This window comes from Sciurus vulgaris (assembly GCF_902686455.1).
Source record: "Sciurus vulgaris genome assembly, chromosome: 14".
NCBI classification, from domain to species: domain Eukaryota; kingdom Metazoa; phylum Chordata; class Mammalia; order Rodentia; family Sciuridae; genus Sciurus; species Sciurus vulgaris.
The window spans coordinates 48947562-48963583 of record NC_136475.1 but is presented as its reverse complement, the minus strand read 5'-3'; the positions used below and the strand labels follow the sequence as shown (position 1 = coordinate 48963583).

At 35.0% G+C, this 16022-nt stretch overlaps 1 long non-coding RNA gene across 1 annotated transcript in view; it reads left to right on the top strand.

Moving 5' to 3' along the window:
* Positions 1–13393, top strand: part of LOC306644015 — a 54885-nt gene extending 41492 nt beyond the window's left edge. Inside the window, exon 5 of the long non-coding RNA XR_013759143.1 lies at positions 9771–13393. This is a non-coding gene — a long non-coding RNA (uncharacterized lncRNA). The remainder of the gene's footprint in view (positions 1–9770) is intronic.
* Positions 13394–16022: the final 2629 nt, after the last annotated feature.

Here is a 16022-nt window from a genome sequence, read left to right as displayed (position 1 = left end):
CATTTCCCATATATTTGTTTACTAGTGGTAGCTCTGTGTTTAGGTATCATGTTTTAATTTCTACAGTTCTCCAATGGACCTTCTTCTTTTAATAACATCTTGTTTATATTTTGTGTTTATAGTATTTTCTGAAATATTCATAAGAGAATATTAGAGATTATTTTTTCTTAGTTTATTTTCTTTATCCTGAATTCTGTCCTTCTTTGATGGTCATTTATTTCTGTTTGTACTTCTTGATCATTCTTTTTCATATTACATGATTCACTCAATGCTGCGTGATTGCATTTTAACTATCTGTTTAAGAATGTGATAGTAAAAAGAAATGCCTGTGTGGTCTATGTATATGAGCAGAGCCATGCTTTGCTTTAGGGTGAGTAGGATTGGAGCCTATATCAGTCTGGGCAGCCCCACTGCAGGTAAAGCAGGCTTTGCTATGGGACAGATTTTTCACATTCTTGAATAGAGAGTGGTTCATTTTCTTTCAAAACAGAAACTCTGATTTTCTTTTCTTTTTAACTCGGGCAATAAAGGCTAACTTCTGTGGGTTCTGCACCCATGTGTGCTTGTGAGGTTCTGAGTGACAACAGTGACCAGATTCCACGTATGAACAAACTCTTTTCTTTCTAACCCCGTCCGTCCACTCTGAATATTCAGGCCCTGGCTACCTCTACTCAGTAACCACTCTTCCACCCTCCTTCCATTTTACAAAAATTGAAAATTTTTTATTTATTTTTTCAGTGCTGGGGATTGAACCCGTACCTTGATCATGTTAAGTAAGCATTCTACTCCTGAACCACATCCCCAGCCCAGAGAAATTTCTGAATCTCTTTATTGTTTTATTTTAATTGATTAATCAATTATTTTTGTATTTTCCCATTTGGACATTGTTAGCTAAATAATTTGCTTTTTTCATGAATTGAGACTTTTTTGTTTTTAACTCATTTATGTGAAAGTTTTTTTTAAATTATGGAACAAACACATTAAAATTCGGGTATAGGTATTTCCTTACCACCTTTATTCTTTGGCTTATTTTGATTTAAAGAAAGTTTTAAATTTCATGTAGCCATCCCTTTGTCTTTCCTGTATGTTTTTTTATTGCACGTGTATTTGGAAAACTACATATTTCGGATATTTGCTATTGGTAAATGATGTGTTCATTTGTATATCTCAGGGTTTTATTTTCAACTATAATTATTTCGCCTTTCAAATATATTTTGATATATGTCAAATTTTCAAAACCTTTTTTTTCCTTTTGGTAAAACTTATTACAAACTTTATTTTGTTTAAACTGTCACCTTTATTTGTGTGTGTCTGCTGACTGCTTACAAACTTCCTTTGCCAGTCAAGAAATTAAAGTTTTACCAGTCTATGTCAAAGTGTTAATCACTACCCCCAATTTTCCCCTGTTTTATGTTTAACCCTGCCAATCTCTAGCCTTAGGTCTAATTTTAGATTTTGATTTTTTTCTGTTATATCTTTATTAATTGTTTCTGATCTGTTTTCTCTGCTTTTAAATTATAATTCAAATGTCTTTCCTTACATAGTTATTTCAGTGTCTGGAAATATTGCTCACATTCAGCTTCTATATCATTGATTTGATTCTTTTAAGTCTTTTTTATTTTCAGAAAAGCTAATTTAATTTTGCTCCTTGTGTTTCTTCATTTTATTTTACTTTGTGCACATCTCGTCTGCTGCTCTCAAGAACATAGGTTGGGATGAGCTGGCCTGGGTGTAGCTTTAGTTCAGTTTCGGCTCTCCACCAGGCCTTGACTGGTAAAGATATTGGGTAGTAGAAATTACATGTATGTTTCTATGGTGTTTGTTGAAGTAGAATGGTTATCATCTAAGAAGCTCTGTCTTGTCAGGATATCCCTTTCCAATTCCCTTAGCTAGAAAGAACATGCTTCTGTAGGACTTTATAGTCTGCACACTGCGTTTCCTCTCTCTAGCACCCAGTCTGGAGATATAAGGCCTGAGAAGACCCCAGGAACTCACTACCATGCTGTCCTTGGGACCCAATGTCCCTAGCCTATCTGCCTTTCCTGCACATTTGAGGGTCTTCTTTTGATCATTTTCTATAATGCCTAGGATTATAACTGTAGTTAAAGGAATAGAACGCGGAATCTTCAGCTGAAAATGTAAAGGTAAATTGGGAGAAATGGGAGGCATGAAGTCTATAATTTTTCCCATTCTTCAGGAAAATCATTATAACTTACATTTGCTTCTTTGTTTATTGTGGTGCTAGGAAACAAACCCAGGACTTCATACATGCCCGGCAGGCACTCCTCCACTGACTTAGATTCCTAGCCCAGAACTTACATTTTCAAAGAATGACCCTAGTTTCCCAGTTTGCTTTGCCTTAACTAGTAAAGCTTACAAGGAAAGCTAGGTCACCTCCATAAAATGTGATCTACACATCCAATCCTAGAAGATTTGCTATTTTAGTTATATAGTTAATTTCAGAATCATTTTTACTGCTTCCCCTGTGTTACAGCATTTGACTCATTTGTCTTTCAAAGGACTAGTAAACCTTAATTTGCTTTAGCAGCTTTGAATGGATTTTTATTGTTTCTTACCACTGCCTTTCAACTCGTGTAATTTGAAAACTAAATGCAAACTGTAAAACTCAATCAATCTGGTAGTATTCTTTTAATATCAATTTTTATATAATTAGCCCCCAAACTGTGTTCAATTACTAACAATTAATCTTATGCACTTTGAGGGACAACACTAATTTCACACTTAGCAGCATTTAAAAGGAAGGTGGTGTGAATACCATAGGGACAAAGTCCCTCCCTAAGGAGTTATGCTTTATTATCACTGACTAGAGAATAAAAGTGCTTTCCCATTGCAATCCGCTGTAGGAGCCCACATTTTCTTCAACTCTAGACCAGGAGAATTGGTAACAAATGCACAAGCAGAATCACACATGCTTTAATTACAGTTTTCAGTAAGATGGCCAATCTTTTAAAAAAGATTCTGAAATTTCCATGTTCTTTTGACAATTTTCTTGAGTTAGTATTTTTATCAATGCTATATAGTTAATTGCTCCATTGAGACTGACTGTGAGAAGCCAAATAAGGGAATGAGAACAACATAATAGAACAAAGAATGAGAACAACAGCTGAAGGTGGAAAATTGTAGAAAACTTCTTATTATAGAAGAAATGTCCTCAGAAAGCAAGAAATCCCCAAACCAGAATGCATGTAGTCTACATCTGACACATGTTATAATTCTACATGATTCTTCTTACCTATTATTGATTTTATTTTTTCAACTACACCAGTTTCCAGTTGATAATTATACTGTCTCCTTTTACTGATTTATAATGGACACGGAGTACTTTCCCCTAATGCTTGGTATCTGAAGATGATATCACATCTGAATCACATGAAAATAATTTTTTAAACACCATTTTAATTTAACCTAATAAGGTCAGATACTATGAATGAGCCAAGTTTTGAACTATCTCCTAGTATCAAAAACACAATGTACACAGGTTGAATTGTTTGTACACAGTTCTGTTTACTTCAGTATTTCATGACATTGACCTTTTAGATACTTCTTGTTAGTAATTGGTTGATGAGTTGTAGCAAATTTTAATGTTTGTAATTCATACTCAGATATGCAAACTGATGGACACATGATACATTTTTAAACTTATAGGAACAATTTACAGTCCTAAGGGGCATTGCTTTTGGGGCTGAGCAATGGCCCGAGAACATAGAGTTCTGCATTTTAATTTTGATAAACTTCAGTGTGACCATATGCATAGCCCCTTAATCTCCCCATATCTTGGATTATTCATCTATAAAACATTCGTTAACAACTTCCTTTTGTTGTTGGAAAGACATGAATAACTGTGAAATAGTGGCTAAAACTAAACTGATATGTACATATGTTGAGTTATAAGATCAATAACAATTAAACATTAATGGTTGTATCATTCTCACAGAGATAAGACATATAGTCCACTATCATGAAGACTGTGGAAATCTACTTATCCCAATCTAGAAATGCATGTAGAGGCCTGGGGTTGTAGCTCAGTGTCAGAGCACTTGCTTAGCATGTGTGAGGCACTGGGTTCCATCCTTAGCACCACATTAAAAATAAACAAACAAAATAAAGGCATTCTGTTAATCTACAACTGCAAAAAAATTTTTTTTAAATGAAAAGTGCATGTGGGCTGGGGCTATAATTCAGTGGCAGAACGCTTGCCTAACATGTGTGAGGCACTGAGTTCAATCCTTAGCACTGCATAAAAATAAAAAAACAATGAAAATAAAGGCATTCTGTCCATGTATAACAACAAAAATTGTTTTTTAAAAATGCATGTGATGTAAGAAATGTTTGTAATAGCTGTCAAACACTTATGTGGACACTAATTATTAAATGAGATTTGTTCCTTGTTCTGTGCTATCTTCAATACTGTATACATTTTCCAATTATTTGATAATACATTTTTAAATGCTTTAGTAGGCATACTCTTTAAAGGAAACGCCTCACTCTTTCTCTCTTCCTAACAATGCTTAGGTTTCTATTAGGCACTTAACTTTATACCAGGAAAACAAAATGCATACAAAGAAATTGAGCTTGAAAGTAGGGCACTACAAAAAAAAAAAAAAAAAAAAAAAAAAACTCAAATTCACAGTAGCTCATAGAAAAGGGTAGATCTGAATTTTTAAACTAACCCAGTTGTCTTACTTGTTAAATGATATACTGTATCCTGAGAGTCACAGAAACATAGGCGCAACTGGTGAGTTGGTGATGGAATTTGAGCCTCTTTTCTTTTCCATATATTGAAACATCCATCTTTTTAGCTTAATAAATAGTTCTGCAACATCAAATTCCAGCAGGGAGGCCATTCTCCAGTTGTGTAGCAATACCATTTCAAATCCTAGTGTCTTCCCAAGCTTCCCTTGTACTGTGAAGCCAATATTTAGAAAGCCCTAGCAAACTAACACACCTGCTACACATAAATCACATGCAAAAATCTACCACTGGACAAGCTCAGGATGATATAATAGATCAAATCCATGAAGAACCTCACAATGAATTAAGAAAACCTTAAACTTAATCCTATAACCTGACAGGCAGTCAGCAAACTGACTTATGGAGAACTGTAATGTGGGAATTAGACTGAATGCCAGATGGCTTCTAGAAGTCAAATTAAAAAGAGGGAGAGAGAGTGAGAGAGGTGGTGGGGAACAAACTGTAGTTGATGATAAGCATAGGTAGGGAGTCTGACAAGGAAAATGAAGTAACGAAATAACATACAAGGATGAACTAATATTTTACAATATCTCCTCTTTCTTTTGTTTCTCCCAGCCAGCTTGACAGAACGTGGTAATGTTTGACTAGTCACAAGCCTAATACCAGGTGCCAGTTTGAACAGGTGCAAAAACAAAGAACAGAACACTTCCATTTGGAACATCAGCTTTTCTCTTTATATCGTCCCTGATATGCTTTGTGGGAACTCACCTACTAGGTTTCTTATTGCTATTTCCTTGATTAGGTGAAGTTCTATTTGATGAACACGTTGCACGTTCCCTTAGTCAATGGAAGGAATTAAAAAGAAAAACGACCCCTTCCTGTTTGTGGGACCCAGTCCGATTTCAAAAGGCCTCCATGTGAGATGATACAAGGGCTGGGATTTTGAGATCACCCTGCATGGAAGTCTGCTAGTTACCTACATTGCCACACAATACTAAAGAACTACCACAGTCTTCTACTGGTGAAAGATAGTGGAAATTGGCATTGCCAATTATCAATGCTAAATGTATGATCAATCAAACAGGGACTCGAACAAACAGGCAGCTTGTTCCATACAGTCAGTTGGTAAATTGGATCCAGGCAGACAGAGGAACACAATATCCCTCCTCTGTAGGTGGTCTCTGTTTCATTAGGTTTCCAATTGATGTTGCTGCACAGTAATCCAAAAATGTGTGACGGGAGCATCACTCTCATTTTTCATTAACACTCCTTCACAAATGTATTGGAGGCAGGTACAAAACAAAGATTTTGCCAGGCTTACTTTTATCCTTTTGGAGACTATTGGGTATCCAACATCGCTGCTGGGTACTTAGTTTCTCCTCATTTAGAGTCACTGTTGTGACTCATTCCTGTTTGATAGGAGCAACTTCCTTAAGGGTGTTGTGGAAATGGAGGGAGGGCTGCTAATCTTCAAAAGACAAGTGATTTAGAAAAATCAGCTTATATATAGTAATGAAGAGTAACGTGACCACTGAAGTTAGATGGGCTAAGAAAAAATAGAGGTGATGCTTATTGTTTCAGGAAATCTACCAGAAATGTGTAAAGCATGGGAATTTTTGAGAGATCTTATAGACCATCTGACTGAATTCCTCGTTTTCATTTCATAAATGAGGGAATTGTGGCTCACACTGGCTCTGGTGTTCCCAAAGCAGTTTGATTCTTGACGATAATTCAGACTGGAAACCAGGACCTGTCACTCACGCTATGTTCAGCCTGCAGTATCTTGTGCACATGACGCCCAAGAACTATATAATTCACATCCTCTGCTTCTTTAAGCCTACATCATAACTTCTATTTACAAAGTTATAGCAAGATATTATCTAATATATTTCCCAATATGTAACTTTTGGAAAAAAATCATTCAGCATTATACTGTGAATAAAAGGGTTGATTTCCCGGTATTAAGTGTGACACATTGTGGTAGATTTCCTAAGACAATAAGCATGGTCTCTCTTTTTTTTTTTCTTTTATTAACTAACTTCAGTATTGATATTTTCATTGGTTTGAAAACCCTCCCCAAATACCATTTAGTGATGGAGATGGTGCCACCCTACCTCGATTGTATCTATAGCATCAGCCCCAAGATAAGAGAGAAATGGCTGCTTCCTGCATTCTGGGCAACGGTGCTCTGTCCCTAACAGAGGTCTCTTGGTTGCAGTGCTTTCCAGAATAAGAAAGGAGATGCCTTGCACAGGGCTTAATGCACTGGGCACAACGCTAAGCCAACTCTGGCTGCACGGTCCCAGGCTTTTCTCCTCTGTTCTCACTAAATCATATCTTGATACCCTGGGCTCCTGGAAATTTCTTGTTCTAGTAAGTGGGGAACCACCATGCCTCTCAGTCATCAGCTTTGAGATGTACTCACAATGTTGAAGCACAGCTCTTTCTTCAATCTTTACTTAGGATTAATTATCTAGCTAGTTTAAAGACTAATGTATTCATTCCAGAATATAAATCTCCAGAAATGGGTGAGTTATTTCAAACTATTTAAAATTGTTCAGAATACCTTATATCTTATAGGTATAATATAGATACTATATATAATAAGAGCACATATATACATATATCTGTATATACACACAGATATATGTTCAAATTTTCCTTTAAGTGCTGCATTTATTTCTTTACCACAAATGTTAGAGGTGAATTTATACTACCCACTGTACTTCACCTCTGTTCCATTTTAACAACTTCCAATTCTCATCATCAAAAAGAATACTATCACTATGGAGATTCCTCAAAAAACTAAGAATGGAACCACCATTTGACCTGGTTATACTACTCCTAGGTATATATCCAAGGGAGTTAAAATCATCATACTACAGTGATACAGCCACATCAACGTTAATAGCAGCTCAACTCACAATAGCTAAGCTATGAAACCAACATAGGTGACCTTCAGCAGATGAATGGATAAAGAAAATGTGGAATGGATAAAGAAAATACACACAATGGAATATTACTCAGCCATAAAAAAGAATGACTTTCTGACATTTGCTGGTAAGTGGAAGGATCTGGAGACTATCTAAATAAGGCAAGCCAATTCCAAAATATCAAAAGTTGAATGTTCTCTCTGATATGTGGATGCTAACACACAAAGTGGGAGGGGGAATATAGAAGTTCAATAGATTAGACAAAAAAAGAATGAAGGGAAGGGAGCAGGGATAGGAATAGGAAAGACAGTAGAATGGATCTAACGTGACTTTTCTTATGTTCCTATATGAATACTCCACAGTGAATCTCCACCTCACGTCCACAAAACTGGGATCCTAATTAGAATAAGACATACTTCATGTTTGCATAAATATGTCAAAATATACTCTATTGTCATGTATAACTAAAAAGAACAACAAAAAATTTTTAAAGTTCCATATAAGTAACAATATCATACAAAGAAAAAATAGCAGATATTGGTTGTGCTAGCTTCATTGTAATTAGAAGTCATGTAATTAGCCATATCCTATTCCTTATAGTAAGGGTAAGTGAGAAGAACATGCTGATCAAATAATCAAAGTAAATATGAATGTACTAAGTGTATCATAGTGCTTCCAGATGTATTCTTAAAGTCACTTGCAAAGTGATCACCACAAATGAACTAAATGTTTAGTAAGTTGATAAACTTAAAAATACATGTAATAACCACTCTGTTTCCTGGGAAAAGCATGTCCTTGATTCATATCAATATAAATATTGTTTATATGATAGGTGTAATGGAATTATTTAATTAGGGCTATTTATCATTATCCCACTTGGTTTAATGTCCTATGTGTATTTTTTAAATTCATCTTAGTGGAATTATATTAAATCACTGTTTCAGAATAATGCTCACATAACGTTACTTTGTTCATACTCTGCTTTAGTAAAAGGATCCGTTGGGCTTCACCAGAGTGTGCGTTGTATGGATCTGAACCACAGTGCTCTCGTTGGTGGGTTTCTCTTAACAGAAAGATGTTTATGGCATCTTTACATTCTCAGGCTTAAGTGGCTTAAGAGGTAGGCAGACCTAAAAGAGGTATTTTTAAAATGTGATTTCCACATTGTCGATGGTGTTGGAAATAATGAAAACATCGTCGATAAAAATGAATATGGAATTTAAATATTCATATGGTGGAACATTGGACTCAGCTAAATGTCATGAGGAACCATACCATTTGCCTCAGATAATCTATGTCCCTGGTGGCAAGGACAAAATGGGAAAAGGTATACATTAAAAAGTGGGAAGTTAGAGTATTGTTTAGCAACTGTGAGGCTGCAAATAATAGAAAACCCAACTCGAGGACACCTACAGGAGCAAGGGATTGATTGTTCAAGTAAGAAAAATTCAAAAGGTAGGGAAAAGCTTAGAGTTCCTTGATCCAGACTTCCACATGCCTGGAGAATTCAGTTCCCAGGTCCCTAGGTGGTTTTCTGTGGGTGACAGTAAATGCCTCTCCCCTCGGCTGCCTTCCACGTGGTGAGATTGTGGCCTCCACCTTCAGAGGGGTTCCATGCTTCACCTCCAATTCATGGAGTTTTTGGATAACTCAATGGAACCCTTCCAAACTGAGGTGGGGCTAATTTTCCCTAAAAATATGGATTATGTCAAGAAAAAAATATACCCATCCCCAATTCTAGTTTCTGAAGGGATTGGAAATCTGGGTAACCATGATTTATACATTATAGCCTTAGACTATTCACATTAGCTTTGACAAGCACCAATGCAGTATATTTGCCCGGTGTCATTTTATTTAGGAAAATTATCAGGAAATTTAAAACCTTAAATCTTAGCATATTAAAAGATTCTCTTACATAATGATCAGAGATATGTAAATTGATCCTTACAAAGCACGCAGTTTTAGGAAAATGTCCACGACATTTTTATTTAAAATCATATTAAAAAGGTCTATGAAATAATTTATTTTTCTTGTTGGCATCACTTTAAATTTTCACATTCAGTAACTTGTCTTACTGTTTTTTTTTTTTTTTTTTTTCCTCTTTCTTTCTTTCTTTTTTTTTAGGCCATGAAATAAAAGGGAACTCTCTCTCAAGGACTAACAACCAGAGCTGCCTGGTTGATGAGGGACATTTTGGTTGCAAGAAGACCCTGAAGCAAGGATTCTAAATCAAAGATTCAGGGGCAATCTGAGTTTGCATTTAAGATCCTACTGCCTATAGCAGTAGCTTATGTGTTATGTTCGATTGATGTATAAGCACTGTGAACAATATCCTGATGACATTAGTATTGTGTATTTCATAATCTAATTGTAGATAGAAAGTTGTTCTATTCTATTCAAATTATGATTCTTCCTTAAAAGCAGAACTTGAAAATTCAATTTATTCTCATAATTGGTTTAAGTGTTTATTGCATATCTATTCCATGTCTCGCAGTGAGTAAGGTGTTATAAAAAAATGTACAGGAAACTAAGTCATTTTTCATAGGCTTCTTATTTCCCATTTTAAGGAAGAAATATGATATGATGTCCTCTATTTATATTGGAATATCATTACTTTGACTAGACGATTTTACCCAAATAGATCAAAGCTATGAGGAATTGTGGGGGGAAAAAAAAAGACTAAATGACTGTAATCCTCCCATCTCAAAATAGGAGAATGGATTTGGTTTAACCTGTGGAAACTAAGTCCTTTGGAGCCTGCACCTCCAAGGAGTTGCACTTGGCTTTGCATGTAGTGGCTATTCTTCCTTACAAAATGTAATTTTGTGTTCAAAGTCAGTAACAAATTTCTCCTTCTGTCAAACAATGATAAGAAAGAAAGTAGAGGGGAATTGTGAGTATCCTTTCCTTTCTGTGCTGAGGGAATGCAGGTGGGTTTCTGCTGGAAAGGAGAGAATTAAAGGAAAACATTCTCCCCTGACAATCTTTCCTTGAATTTCATTTATAGACTTAGAAGATAGTACATCTGGCATTGTTTGTACTGAAAAATGTCTCTCAGTCAAGTGTAAGCTGATTTTGGTTTTGTGTGTGTGTGTGTGTGTGTGTGTGTGTGTGTGTGTATTTTGGGGAAGAGCTGTTAAGTAAAACTTTAAAGAGAAGAAAATACTGATTACAGAGATACATGTACTCCAGAAATTGATTTTTTGTTTGTATGGTCAAATATTCAAATGGAATTTTTCCCCAATCTCCATTTTTCTTTGTAAATACTTTTACAAAATCAATACAATTCGTGAAAAATTTCTTTTACTTATCACTCTATCTAGCCAACTAGAGTTGTAAACTGTCTAATACTTCAGCATTTCTATTTATCTCTCTTTGGGCAATATAATGATATTCTTGTTTAATTAGTGCTAAAATGGTAGAGTCTGAGGTCTCAAATTATTTTCCAAAGTCACTGGGTTATTTCCTTAAAGCTGATCAGATGGGCTTTCTTTCTACCATCCTATTATAGGAGGTTTTTGTAAACTAGTGGTATAAACGATTATTTTTAGTTAAGAGAAGCCCCAGGAAAGATTAAAAAAAAATGGATATAAAGACATTCCAGTTCTTGATCTTATCTTTTTCTCATCTCAACCTTTAGAGAGTCTTGCTGGAAGAACACAAGGAAAGGCAGGAAGGCTTCTTACAGATCTTTGAGACCTCCTTCCACTCAAATCCCAGGGGAGCTAGAACGCTATACCTCTGTGGTTCAAAAAGTCTTTGGACCAGAAAAGGGGCCTTTATCTGCCAACATTTCAAACATATTCAATCAAATATTGATCTAGAAAATCAGCTACTTTTTCCTCTAGCAAAGAGATTAAATTAGTACTACCTACTGAAGGCCTACACATGGTCCTCGGGAAGATAATGATGGTACCCTAGGCTATTGCTAGGATCAAAAGTTTATATGGACACCAAACTGATTTAACGTTTTCTGTAATGCATGGAGACAAAAGGGTGAAAGATCTGCTTGCCAATAGTAATGTGCTGGAGATTATCTCATGTGGCGAGTCCTTGCATCAAGAAGCCAGGTTATGGTTTTCAAATCCATCTCATCTCTGAAAATAAAAGGAATGGAACGTGGCCTGCTTCACCTCACTGAAAGGTTTTCATCACCAGAAATATCTGATGCCGCTTATTCAAGTTGACAGTGGCACATGTTCCTCTGACTCATAAACACTCCTCTCTATTGTGACCTGTTTCCGAGAAGTACCTAGTGTTATGTTATTAAAGAACGGGATGTATGTCTGCCTATTTGTTCACAAAGGTGAGGCTATGAAAAATGATAAAAAAAAGCTTTCCAAATTCTAAAATCATTTATAATTTTAAGCCTACTTTGTGAAATAATGTGTTCCAGTTGATGTATGATAGAAAAGATTGTCTTTAGCCACCACATACTATAGAATTAGAACAGTTCAAATTTAATTAGGAATTGTAGGCTGCAGAGAAGTTTGTTTCTTCCAATCATACCTACGATTCACTTATCAGTCATCTTTGAACTAAAAAAAAAAAAAAATGCTTTTCTTGAATTGTCTTTGAATTTACCTTTATTCAATCAAGGCAATAAGAATGGATTATACATCTTGCAAACTGTACCTACAAAAATTAACATTTTTGAGTAAGTAAAACTAGAAAATAAAACATCACTCATTCTTCTTTGAATCTTGTGCCACAGCTGTAACTGAACCTACTAATTAGAAGTCAGTGTCGTAGACACCAGTGAATAGCCACAATACTCACCAAAAATAATTTTCTAGGTTATGGAATCATTAGTCATTTGACACAAAGATTAGATACTTACATAAGATGGGGGTATTTTGAAATCTGGCACTTAACTTTGGGTTTTTATGGCATTGGCCCTTTATTAGGAAGATTATTTCAAACATTCTCACCATAAGATCACTCTGTTAACAGTTTTGGCTATATTGACTTAACAATGAAACCAGACTAATTCTCCAAATTCACTGCTGTTTTTGCATTATGGCAAGGCAGTCAAAGAGTTATGGAAAGGAATAGTGTTCTTGAGCAACTACTGTATGCCAGCCACTTTGCTAAGTGATGAGGATATAGTGATGACCCCATATACATGGGCTCTGCTCTCAGAGAATTGCATAATAAACACAATATTACTTTCATGATAAGTGCTGTGAAAGAGAGGTACAGACATTTGCTAAGCAGCTGGTTTGTACTAGCTATTTTGTTTATTACAAAAATCAGTATAGAGTCTTGTATGAAGGGTGAAAAGATTAATTGCAAGTTCAACAACTAAGGACATCTGACTTCACAGGATTCTTGCAAGAAAAAAAAATGTCAGAAGAGTGCAGTTTATGGCAGGCTTAGTAGAAGATTGTGGTATAATGTGACTCAAAATAAATCAAGCAGTTTTAGAACCATTAACAAAAGCCCAGGTGTAGTTGAAGGAAGGAAACAGCATCTTTGTGTTTGACACTGGTCACGTGTCTTGGGCTTTATTTCTGGGAAGCACAACATTGAAGGATATTGAAAACCTGGTGGTGTCCAGAGGACCTGAATCTACATGGTGAAAGGTCCAAAAACCACATTTATGAGAAACATTTGAATTAAGTGGGAAGTTTGACAGAGAGAAGACAAGGGAGATTATGATAGTGTCTTTAAATAATTAATATACTGTCATGGAAGATGAATTGGATAATGTTATATAGCCATACGTGACAGATCTTAGACCAACCAAAGGGTGGAAGTTACAAGTTTAGGTTTAACATTTATGATGAACCTTTCAACAATAAAAGCTAGTTGAAAATGTAATGAGCTCCTTTGTGAGGTAGAGGATTCTGTGATATTAGAAATGTTAAAACAGTAGCTTGAACAAAGCATTGTTTAGGAAGCTTATGGAAAGATTTCTTACACTTCTGAGACAATAGACCAAATATTTTCTAAGGTCTCATTCAACTTCAAATTTCTATAATGCCATGTTTTAATTGCAAAAGCAAACAAAGCAAAGAAAAATAAAGCAATCATCTTTCAAAATAGACAAATGTAAAATTTTCATCTCTTCTGCAGAAATATAGTGAAGATGTATCACTGTGGAAACACAAGAATAAATAACACATGATCCCTGACCTCAAGGTACTGAAAGTCTAAGGGAAATAACAAGCATTTGAAAATGAAGAATGACTCAGGATACAGTAAATGCTACCATGAAGTTATTTGCAAAGTTCTCTGAGAAAATCTGAGAGTTATTTAATACTGAAGGAGGTGATAATGAGGAGAAGTAAAAATCCTTAATAAAGAAGCCAGAAGCTAAATCTTCCCTCTTCTGCTTCTTTTGGGCCTATGGATGAAAAGTAAGAAAGGTCATTAACCAAAAGCAAAAAGCATATTATATTGCCTTCCCCCAAGTACATCAGTTCACCCTATGAAAGACTCATCCAATACTAGGAAAGTATGGTTCTACGTCTGTTCTTATCAAGTCTTATACTCAATACAAAAGGACTACAGACTGTGCTATGGACTCCTAGACATAAGCTACAGATTCATCTACCAATACAGGGCATAAAATGCTTTATAAATACACAAATAAAAATGAGAACATATTGACACTTCACATTATATAATTTTTGCACAGAAAGTTTTTTTTTTTTTTTTTAAATTGGTTACCTCTACCTGGAGAAGTGCAATTTCTTTCCTTGATGGTGGATTAAAAAAAAAAAAAAAAAAAAAATGCTTGTTTAAGGCTTTATTTACATATTATGCAATTCACCTACTTAAAATGCATAATCCAATTGTTTTTAGTATATTTTCAGTGTATGTGGAATCACTGTAACACATAATTTTAGAACATTCTCATTACCTCAAACCCCATTCCCTCTAGTTATGACACCTCCTTTAACCTCCCATCTCCCTTAGTCCTAAGCAACAACTCATGTTTTCAAGGCTTATTTATGTTGTGGTATGTGTTAATAAATCATTCCTTTTTACTTCTTTGTAGACATAACTATTCTGTTCTTTCACCCAAGTTTTAGTTAGGTTATTTTCTTATTACTGAGTTGTGAGAGTTCTTTATATATTCTAGATCTAAGTCCTTTATTAGATGTATGATTTGTAAATATTTCCTTTCATCCTGAATATTACTTTTCACTTTTTTCCTTGTGTCTTTTGAAGCACAAAAGTTTTTAATTTTGATGAAGTTAGTCTCTTTTGCTGTTTATGCTTCTGTGTTGTATCTAAGAATCCATTGCCAAATATGAAGGCAGGAAGATTTACCCTTATGTTTTCTTCTAGAACATTTATATTTTTTGCTTTTACATTTAAGTTTTTGATCCATTTGCATTAATGTTTGTATATGATATGAGGTAAATGTCAATATTTATTTTTGTATGTGACTAGCCCCTTGTCTGAGTACCATTTGTTGAAAAGGCAGTTCTTTCCTCATTGAATGGTTTTGGAATACTTGTCAAAAATTAGTTGACCATAGATACATGATAGAGTAATAACAGCTAATAGCTGGATGATCCTTTGCAATTTTAAAAAGATTTCCAAATAATTCATATTTTAATTAAACCTCAACATAATTAAACAGGAAACGCATTCCCTTTTTATAAATGACAAAATGGGTGCTCAGAGATATTAGCTGACTTGAAAAAGGTCCAGAAATAAGAAAATCAGAAGTAGTTCTTAACTGTTGACTGAGACTTTTAAAAATTACTTCACAGTCACACTTGTGAAAATTTATTCTTTATTGGAAATGGGCAATTTTCACGAGTAGCCCAACACTTAGTTCTACACAGAGTAGCAACTGTTGCTGTTTCAGGGTTCCCTGGGAACATGAAATAGAAGAATATTCTGGATAATTTAAGCAAAAAGAAAAAAAAAAAAGAGAATTTTTTGGAAGTGTATAGTGAATCTCATGGGACTGGAGGAAAAGCATAACTATCAAGCCCTGGAAAGTCAGATCTGATGGTAGAGGTGGGAATCTGGTTTACAGAAACTAGAAAGCAATATTTCCATGGCTCTCTGATCAAAATGAGTGAATTCTAGATGGTTTCCACTCTGGTTCACTCTGCCCAAGATTCTAATTCCATGGAGTCTTTATTTTGAGTGATCTAACTATACACCTTTACTCATTGACTTTCAAGACCCACAAAGAATAAGTTTGGGGGGTAGGAGTAAAAAAGAATTGGAATGTTATTAACAAGAGGAAATGGACTGTATACTGGCCTAGCAATTCTAGTTATTATGCTAATATGTGCAAACCACATTTCCTTCCTCTACCATAAGTCACAAATCTCTTAATATAGGGCAAGTACAAGACGATCAGTTGGCATGTTTTGAAAATTAACTTTTTTAAAGGTCTTTTGA